This window comes from Pongo abelii, chromosome 11 (assembly GCF_028885655.2).
Source record: "Pongo abelii isolate AG06213 chromosome 11, NHGRI_mPonAbe1-v2.0_pri, whole genome shotgun sequence".
Lineage (NCBI taxonomy): Eukaryota > Metazoa > Chordata > Mammalia > Primates > Hominidae > Pongo > Pongo abelii.
The window spans coordinates 142,446,778-142,456,079 of record NC_071996.2 but is presented as its reverse complement, the minus strand read 5'-3'; the positions used below and the strand labels follow the sequence as shown (position 1 = coordinate 142,456,079).

General features: G+C 53.5%; 1 protein-coding gene across 3 annotated transcripts in view; it reads right to left on the bottom strand.

Moving 5' to 3' along the window:
- Positions 1 to 2,448: 2,448 nt before the first annotated feature.
- TWIST2 (twist family bHLH transcription factor 2) overlaps positions 2,449 to 9,302 on the bottom strand; it is a 63,018-nt gene continuing 56,164 nt past the window's right edge. For all 3 annotated transcript variants that reach the window (XR_008523149.2, XR_002914122.3, XM_024243472.3), the window contains one exon: positions 2,449 to 3,143. The gene's annotated coding sequence lies outside the window, so the exon portion shown is untranslated. The remainder of the gene's footprint in view (positions 3,144 to 9,302) is intronic.

Below are 9,302 nucleotides of genomic sequence, written 5' to 3'. Positions count from 1 at the left end.
GGGGGTGAAAACAGGAAGTGAGCCCGTATTCACAGCCGTGTATTTCCACGTAGCCTAAGGTGTTGGTGACCCTCTCCTTGGATGCCCAGAGTTGGAGACAAAAGCCCCAGGACAGACCCCAGGAGAGGCCAGGGCTGGGGGAGGAGGACACCCTGATATGCCCACCAGAGTGTGCAGCAGGTGGGCTGGGAACAGGCAGCAGGCAGTGATGCCCGGAGATGCGGCCGCCGCAGGGAGGCCCTGGGATGACCCCCTCGGCTGGGTCACTGCTCTGAGGCCCCCGCTGAACTCCATCCCTGACCTCCCACGTGGGGCCAGGGTGCCCTCTCATTTGCACGGGGCCCTCTCATTCCTTACCCCCTCTGCCTAGGGCTTCGGTGTGAACACTCACAGGGCTGGGTCCCCCACAAAGGTGACAAGGGGCTGATGCTCAGCAGGAAAGGAGGCTCAGGGCACCGGGCAGAGGAATAATGAAGTTTTCAACTTGGAAACCAAGAAAGAGGCTCCTCTGGCCCCACCGTCCATCAGCTTTGCATTACATGACTTGGGATTATTTCTCTTTGAATCACGTCAGGAGGGAGGGCACCGTGGCCTTCAGAGTCTTCGTGGCCTCCACGGGCCTCAGCAGAGCATGCCAGACAGTGCCGGGGAGGGTGGGACCTCTCGCTGCTGTGACCACGGCTGCCCCATTCGGTCTCCCCAGAGTCTCGTGTGTGCACACGTGTGCATGTGTGTGCTGATTGTATGCGCATACATTCATGTGGCATGGGTACGTGTGTGTGTGAAGTGTGCCAAGTGTGTGCACATGCATTGTGTGTGTGGTGCGTGTGCCTGCATGTGTGTGTGTGTGGTGTGGGCATGTGTGTGTGGTGTGGGCATGTGTGGTGTGTGCGTGTGTGTGTGTTGTGTGTGTGCATGCGTGTGTGTGTGGTGTGTGCATGCATGTGTGATGTGTGCATGTGTGGTGTGTGTGTGCATGCATGTGTGTGTGGTGTGTGCATGTGTGTGTGTGGTGTGTGTGGTGTGTGCATGTGTGTGTGGTGTGTGCATCTGTGTGTGGTGTGCGTGTGCATGCGTGTGTGATGTGTGGTGTGTGTGTGCATGCCTGTGTGATGTGTGCATGTGTGGTGTGTGTGTGCATGCATGTGTGTGTGGTGTGTGCATGTGTGTGTGGTGTGTGCATCTGTGTGTGGTGTGTGTGTGCATGCATGTGTGATGTGTGCATGTGTGGTGTGTGTGTGCATGTGTGTGGTGTGTGTGGTGTGTGCATGTGCGATCTGGGCGTGTGTGTGTGTCTGCGTGCTTGTTGCATGCAGTGGGTTCTGGGGCTTGTGCTTCAGGGATCTGTCACCTAGACAGGCGCTCAAGACCCCTCCCGGTGATGCCAGCCCCAGAGGAAGCCAGTGCCGCATCAAGGTCACCAACAGGAGCCAGATGGAAGCTGAGGCCATGCTGGTGTTTCCAGAGCTCCTGTACTTGCCGTGGTGGACCTGGGGACAGGGTGGGAGTGAAAAATGAGGCTCACAGGCCACCACCATCCTGCCAGAAACCCCTACTTCCAGAACCTCTGTCTAGGAGCTGGGTGGGCTCTGTGTGTCCACTGCTTGGTGGGCAGCTCCACCCAGCAGACCCCAGTACCAGGTGCCCCCCGGGAGACATGACTTTGGTGGCCCAGGGTAGTGACCTGGTGACTCACAGTCTCCAGAGCTGGAAGCCTCCACCCTGGGGTCCACAAGCAACACCCAGCCCCCAGTGCCCATGGGTGCTGGCATGGTAAGGAGGCAGAGGGCAGGGCATGGAGCCCTTGCCCTCACGCAGAGGTGCCCGCCTGCACCAGACCCGGGCTGACTCTCCTTGATGGCAGATCATGGTCCTTGTGGGATTTCTGGGCAGGATGCCAAGCTAACCCGCACACCCAGGTGCTCCATTCTTAGCCAGCTGCCTGGTGAGCTCATGGTCAACATGGCACGGATGCACATGGAGCAGACGGTGACTCGTTCGGAGAAGCGGGGAGGTGGTGGCACAAATGAATGCCATGCTTGGGAGAGCAGGGAATACCACCCAGGGTGAGCAGCAGGGAAGGCTGGCCCTGACTTTGGACAGCAGGGGCGGCGCACAGGATGGGCACGCTTCTGTGTCAAGAGCGGGGCGTGGGTGTGACAGCAATGGTCTCTTGTGCTGAGGCTGCTGGGGAGCAGCAGAGGACTAGGCACTGGGAAAGGGCTGAGGCCCCCTCTGCTCTCCCAGGCCTGGGTCTGTTCACACTGGCAACCATGTTAGAGTTGGTAGTTTCTAGAAATTTCTACAAATATGCATAGCATAAAATGTCCACATCCTCTCTCGTGCCTTTTAAAGTGAAGTAACAGTGATTCTTGTAACCTGTTCTGACTCTCTCAGTCAGAGCCCTGAGTGCGAAGTAGAGATGAGAACAGAGATGGGGAGACCATGGCTGCGCGGACGTCTTTATTTTTCCTGGGTGGGGAGCAGGATACACAGCCACACTGCAGTCACTTAGCTTGTAAAAATATCTCAATAAATAAAACAAACAAGCAACATATACACTGAACAGAGAATATTTTTTAAAAATGGCTAGCCGAGCAATCACGGAGAAAGAAAAAGAATAGCGGCATGAAAATAAGAATTCCAGGCTGACTTGAAACAATCATGCAGAGGCTCGGGGGAGGGGAAGGAACTCGGGGGTCCTCTTCTGAGAGCCTTGGTCCAGTTTCAACAGAATTGTACAAGAATGCATTTCTGTTTTATTAAAAAAATAGACATTAAAAAAGGCACTTAGAGGGAAATACAAATTCAAAATCCAAATCCTCATAAATGTGTTCCTGAATCTAGACATTTTCAGAAAGAATAAACCTCCCCCCAAACATAAGACCCAGAAGAAAAATCCAAACAGAAGACAAGATGACCATGACAATGTCACCAGCAAGAGGGCTGGGAGTGCCCTTCCTATGTGGGGACCGTCCTGGGGGAGGACGGGAGCCCGGGTCTTCTGTCCGATGTCACTGCTGTCCCTTCTCTCGACGCTGGTGGAGGGCAGAGGTGGGGGCCTCCTGAGGTCGTTCAGGTTTCAGAAGTTACAGACTCGGATGCATCCCAATTCCACGTGCGCCGCCGACGCGACGGACAGCCTGGAAGATACGGAAGGGGGACGGTGAGCTACGGCCGCCTCGCTCAGCTTCCTGCAGGATCGTCCTGAGACTGTCCCAAGGCTGGGTGGGACGGGACATGGGGCAGGCCCTGAGACAGCTGGCTCTGTTCTACTCACGTTCCTCCCAAAAGACACTGGACAGGTGACTGCTACGGGGCCGGCCCAGGCTTCCGCAACCCCTGCCCCCTGGGCCAGGCCTAGCCCAGAGCACCCTTTCCCACCCCTGAGTGCCCTTTCCTGCCCCCGAGTGCCCCTTCTCACACTCACCACCCCGGGGCCTCTCCCTGTCCCGTGCTCAGCGCAGCCGTGAACGCTGTCTGGCTGTGGGTGAGCCCCTCAGAACAGGCTGCCTGGGGACAAGAGAGGCTTGGCACGTTGGCCCCGTGCAGGCCTGAGGGAGCTGTGGGGTTTCGGGCAGCAGAGGGCTGTGTTTCAGCGAGGAGGACGCAGAGAAATGGGTCAGCCGCTGGGGGGAGCTGTCAACGGCGGATTCTTGCCTTAAAATGTGTGCATTCGAAACAATTACAGATTCACAGGAAGTTGCAAAAACAACACAGAGATGTCCCATGTGCCTTTCACCCAGTTTCCACACATACCACCCCCACAAACACACCCCACCCCCACATACACACACACACACACCACACATACCACACACTACACACACCCCACACTACATACACACCACACACACAAACACACCCCACCCCCACATACACACACACACCACACATACCACACACTACACACACCCCACACTACATACACACCACACACAGCACACACACAAACACACCCCACCCCCACATACACACACCACACATACTACACACTACACACACCCCACACTACATACACACCACATACACATACCACACACACAAACACACCCCACTGCCACATACACACACACCACACAAACATACCACACACTACACACACCCCACACTGTACATACACACCACATATACCACACACACAAACACACCACACTGCCACATACACACACACACTACATACACCACACACCACACAAACACACCACACCCCTCCCACACACACACACATCACATACACCACACACCACACAAACATACCGCACACTACACACGCATCCCACACTGTCCATACACACCTCATACACAAACACATACCACACACAAACACAGCACATCCCCACATACACACACAAACACACACCACACACCAAAAACACACTGCATACTACACATACCCCACACACTGCACAAACATACCACATACATATCCACACAGACAACATACCATATGGTATATTATACACCACATTATATGCCACACATACAGTGGTGTCACCACATCACACCCAGGCATCTGGCACCAGTATGGACCAAGAGCTTATTCACATGTCACTCGTGTGGGTGTGTGTGGTGTGGGGTATGTATGTGTGGTATATAGTGTGTAGTGTACATGGTATGTTGTGTGTGTGTGTGTGTATGTGGTATGTTTGTGTGGTGTGTGGTGTGTGTAGTGTGTGGTATGTTTGTGTGGTGTGTGGTGCATGTGATTTGTGTTTGTGTGTATGTGGGGGTGTGATGTGTTTGTGTGTGTGTGGTGTGTGTGTATGTGGTGTCTATGTACAGTGTGAAGTGTGTGTGTAGTGTGGTATGTGTGGTGCATGTTGTATGTGGTGTGTTTGTGTGGGAGGTTGTGGTATTTTGTGTGGGGGGGTATATGTGTACAGTGTGGCGTGCATATGTGTGTGTGGTGTGGGGTACGTATATGTGGTATATAGTGGGTAGTGTGTATGGTATGTTATCTATGTGTATGTGTATGTGGTATGTCTGTGTGTGTGTGGTATGTTTGTATGGTGTGTGGTGTATGTGGTGTGAGTTTGTGTATGTGGGGGTGTGGTGTGTTTGTGTGGTATGTGTTTGTGTATGTGGTGCATATGTACAATGTGGGGTATGTGTGTAGTGTGTGGTATGTTTGTGTGCCGTGTGGTGTGTGTTTGTGTGTGGTGTAGGTGGTGTGTGTTTGTAAGTGGGGGGTGTAGTGTGTTTGTGTGGTGTGTGTGTATGTGGTGTGTATGTACAGTGTGGAGTGTGTGTGTGTAGTGTGTAGTATATTTGTGTGGCACGTGGTGTGTGTTTATGTGTGTACATGGGTATGTGGAGTGTTTGTGTGTGTTTGTGTGTGTATTGTGTGTGTTTGTGTGTGTGTTTGTGTGTGTATTGTGTGCGTTTGTGTGTGTTTATGTGTGAGTGGTGTATGTGTACTTCCTGCAGTTTCATCATGCGTGTTTCTTGCACCCCCCACTGTGATCAAGACACACAATTCTTCCAGCCCCACAAGGTCCCCTCGTGCCACACAAGTGACTTCTAAGCGCACTTGTGGGCCAATCAAACTATGGGTGTGCCAGGCTTGGTGCAGCTCTGGGGCTGCAACCAGCTGTCCTGGGAGCACCTTGGGGAAAGAACCCGCTCAGGCCCTACCCAGAGCCTGGTTCCCACATGCAGGGGGAGGAGACACAGGCAGGAGGAAAGTCCAGGTCCTCCAGGAAGCCAGGGTGGGGACCCCAATCCCGCACCTCCCTCTGTGCCCACCAAGCTCAAAGAGAAGGTGCTGAGAGGTGGCCAGGGCCAGCGTCTGAGACCCGGGGTGCACAGGGATGTGGTGTCATAAGCCCAAGGTCTTGGGGCACCTCAGTGGGTCCCACAGGGCAGGGGACACGCCACTGGCATCAGCACGTGGTCGGGAGTGTGGCGAACACAGGGTGGGCCCCACACCACGCCTCAGGGCCACTTCTGCCACACACCCAGGCCAGTCTGCAGCAGTCCCCAGGCTGTGTTGCGGTCCTGCCAGGAGACCTGAGCTCTAGCAGGGATCGCTGAAGACTGGCCCTGAGACCTGGGACCTTTACTGCCCACTACAGGGCCTGGCCGTGTAAGTGCTCACCCCCACGCCTGTTGCACAAACATGAGAATAGCCAGTTGACCTGCAGAGCTCGCGGGAGGTGAGTGTTCAGCGAGAATTATTGGAGAGCTCCCCTGAGCCAAGGGGCAAACCAGTGCGACAAGACCCTCCTCCCGCAGAGGGGCTGAGCGTGGTGGGAGGGGTGGGTGTCAGCCCAGAGGCAGGCATGGGCTCCCCAAGACGGCCGCCAGGAGAGGGGTCACCGTGAGGATTCTGCCACAGGGAAGGAGGTCCAGGGAGGCCCCAGGCACTGGGGGGAGGATGTGGAAGCTGGAGGGACGTGTGATGTGGTGCTCGGTGACATCCCGTGTGTGTGTCTGTGAGTGTGCCCACTAGTGTGAGAGTGTGAATGTGAGTATGAAAGAATGTCCAGAGTGTGAGTGTGTATCCATGTGCAAGTTATGTAAATTGTGTGAGCGTGTGCATCGGGTAAGTTGGTCTGTGTGTGTGTCAGTGTGCGTGTGTGTGTGAGCATGTGCATCCATGAGTGGGTCTGTGTGTCCCTGTGGGAGTGTCAGTGTGCGTGTGTGTGTGTGTGTGTGTGTGCATCCGTGTTTTCCGTAGATGAGCTCTTCCCGTGGAAGAGCTAGTGTGCATGTTTGTGAGTGTGTACATCCACGTGAGTGGGTCCATGTATGTGTGTGTGTAAGCATGTACATCCTCGTGAGTGGGTCCGTGTGTGTGTGTAAGCATGAACACCCTCGTGAGTGGGTCTCTCTCTGTGTGTGTAAGCATGTAATCCTCGTGAGTGGGTCCGTGTGTGTGTGTAAGCATGTACATCCTCATGAGTGGGTCCGTGTGTGTGTGTGTGTAAGCATGTACTTCCTCGTGAGTGGGTCCGTGTGTGTGTGTAAGCATGTACATCCTCATGAGTGGGTCCGTGTGTGTGTGTGTGTAAGCATGTACTTCCTCGTGAGTGGGTCCGTGTGTGTGTGTGTGTGTAAGCATGTACATCCTCGTGAGTGGGTCCGTGTGTGTGTGTGTGTGTAAGCATGTACATCCTCGTGAGTGGGTCCGTGTGTGTGTGTGTGTGTAAGCATGTACATCCTCGTGAGTGGGTCCGTGTGTGTGTGTGTGTGTAAGCATGTACATCCTCGTGAGTGGGTCTGTGTGTCGCTATGGGAGTGTCAGTGTGCATGTGTATGTCTGTGTGTGAGTGTGTGCATCCGTGTGAGTGCGTGTGTTTTCCCGTGGAAGTGCTAGTGTGCATGTTTGTAAGTGTGTACATCCACGTGAGTGGGTCCATGTGTCAGTGTGTGTGTGTGTGTAAGCATGTACATCCTCGTGAGTGGGTCTCTGTGTCCCTGTGGGAGTGTCAGTGTGCATGTTTTTGTGTGGGTGTGTGCATCTGTGTGCGTGGGTCCGTGTGTGTCCCTGTGGGCGTGGGTGTCTGATGTTACACAGCAGTGTGCAGGGGGGACGTGTGGTTCCGCTCCTTCATCCCCAGCCCTCTCCCAACCCCCAGCCCCAGGCTTCACCCCAGCAGCCTACATCCTCAGAGACCTCCAGGAACCTTTGTTGAACCAAGGCAAGGGTCTGAAAAGGCCAAGACATATTTTCCCTGAAACCCATGCATATGAAAACCACACACACACACACACACACACACACACACACACACACACGTACACACACTTTTTTCAAAGTTCAGAGCACTCCAAATATTTAAACCTTTTTTAAGTGGTCCTGGGCAGAAAGTCAAAGGCTGCTCTCTCTTGGAGAATGTGGTTGTAATTAGATAATTAATAAGGGGGGGGGTAGAGAAAGCTAAATGGAAGCCTTCCTCAGTGGGAGGAAATAATTACCGCAGCTTTTGATATATGAGCTGAACCAACCCTCCAAGGGGAAATACCGTATCACCCATGAAAAGCCAAAAATGACAGGGGCCGTCCCCTGGCTAGTGGTGGGTTTCAGGGTTTGCTTCACATGCCCGAGGGGACCCAGGCTCAGGCAGAAACGAGCGGCAGGTTCATTAGTCTTCTTGACCGAGAGCCTCCGGGCCTGGCCCCCTTGATGTCACCCTGACCCCAGCCATGTCTGCTGACATGGGCCGTGTTCTCTGCAACAAATGTAAAACATCTGGGGCTGGGGAGTGCCTCCTGCATACACAGGCCACCTGGAACTGTGTGCATGCGTCCTGCGTGCAGTTACCTCCCTGTATCTGCCTGCCTGGCCCAGGAGTCGGGGGATGGGTGCAGCTGCAAAGCTGTGGCTGGACCAAGAGAGTGCCTCAGTTGTCTCTTCCACACCAGACCGGGGCCCTAATGAGCAGGTGAGAAGCCCCATTCAACTCTATATCCCCAAGGCCTAACAAAGGGACAGAAGCATTACGGAAAAGGCTAGGAGAGGCAGGATGGGCGAAGGGAGAGGGGTTTTACTCTAAGACCATTTAACCATCTCCTCACCTCCCCACTCATCCAGCTACCCACCTACCTACTTCTTTCTTTTCTTTTCTTTTCTTTCTTTCTTCCTTCCTTTCTTTTTCTTTCTTTCTCTTTCTTCTTCTCTCTTTCTTTCTCTCTTCCTTCCTTCCTTCCATCCATCCATTTCTTCATTGATCCATTCATTGATCTACCACCCGTCCTTCATTCCCTCCACCCATCCATTCATCTATCCATTCTTCCTTCCTTTTATCCATTTATCCTTTCACCAATTCATTCATTTTTCCCTTCCTTCCTTCCGCTTCCTTCCCCCTTCCTCCCTTCTTTCTTTCCTCCCTTTCTTCCTTCCATTCCTGCGACATATTTGAGCACCTATCATGTGCCAGGAATGCTGCTAGTTGTTGAAAAAGCTGAGATGATTCAGAGAAATCTAGCAGGGCAGAAGCATGTTTGTAAGCAACTAGAACACAGGGAAGACACGGATCACTTTTTAGAGTGCAGGTAGACTCTGCAACAGAAAGGAAGGGGCAAAGTACCACAGACACTGTTGGACAGTCAGAACCAGCATGGCAGGGAAGAAGGGTGGGGGGTGAGCACACCTGTAAAATCTCCTCTAGTCAGACACACACACACGAACACGCACACAGACACACACATACCCATCACACACATACCCCACATCACACACATCCCACATCACACACACCTCACATTAGACACACACCCCACATCACACACATACCCCACATCACACACACAGTACCTCAAACATACCTCACATCACACACACTACATCATACACA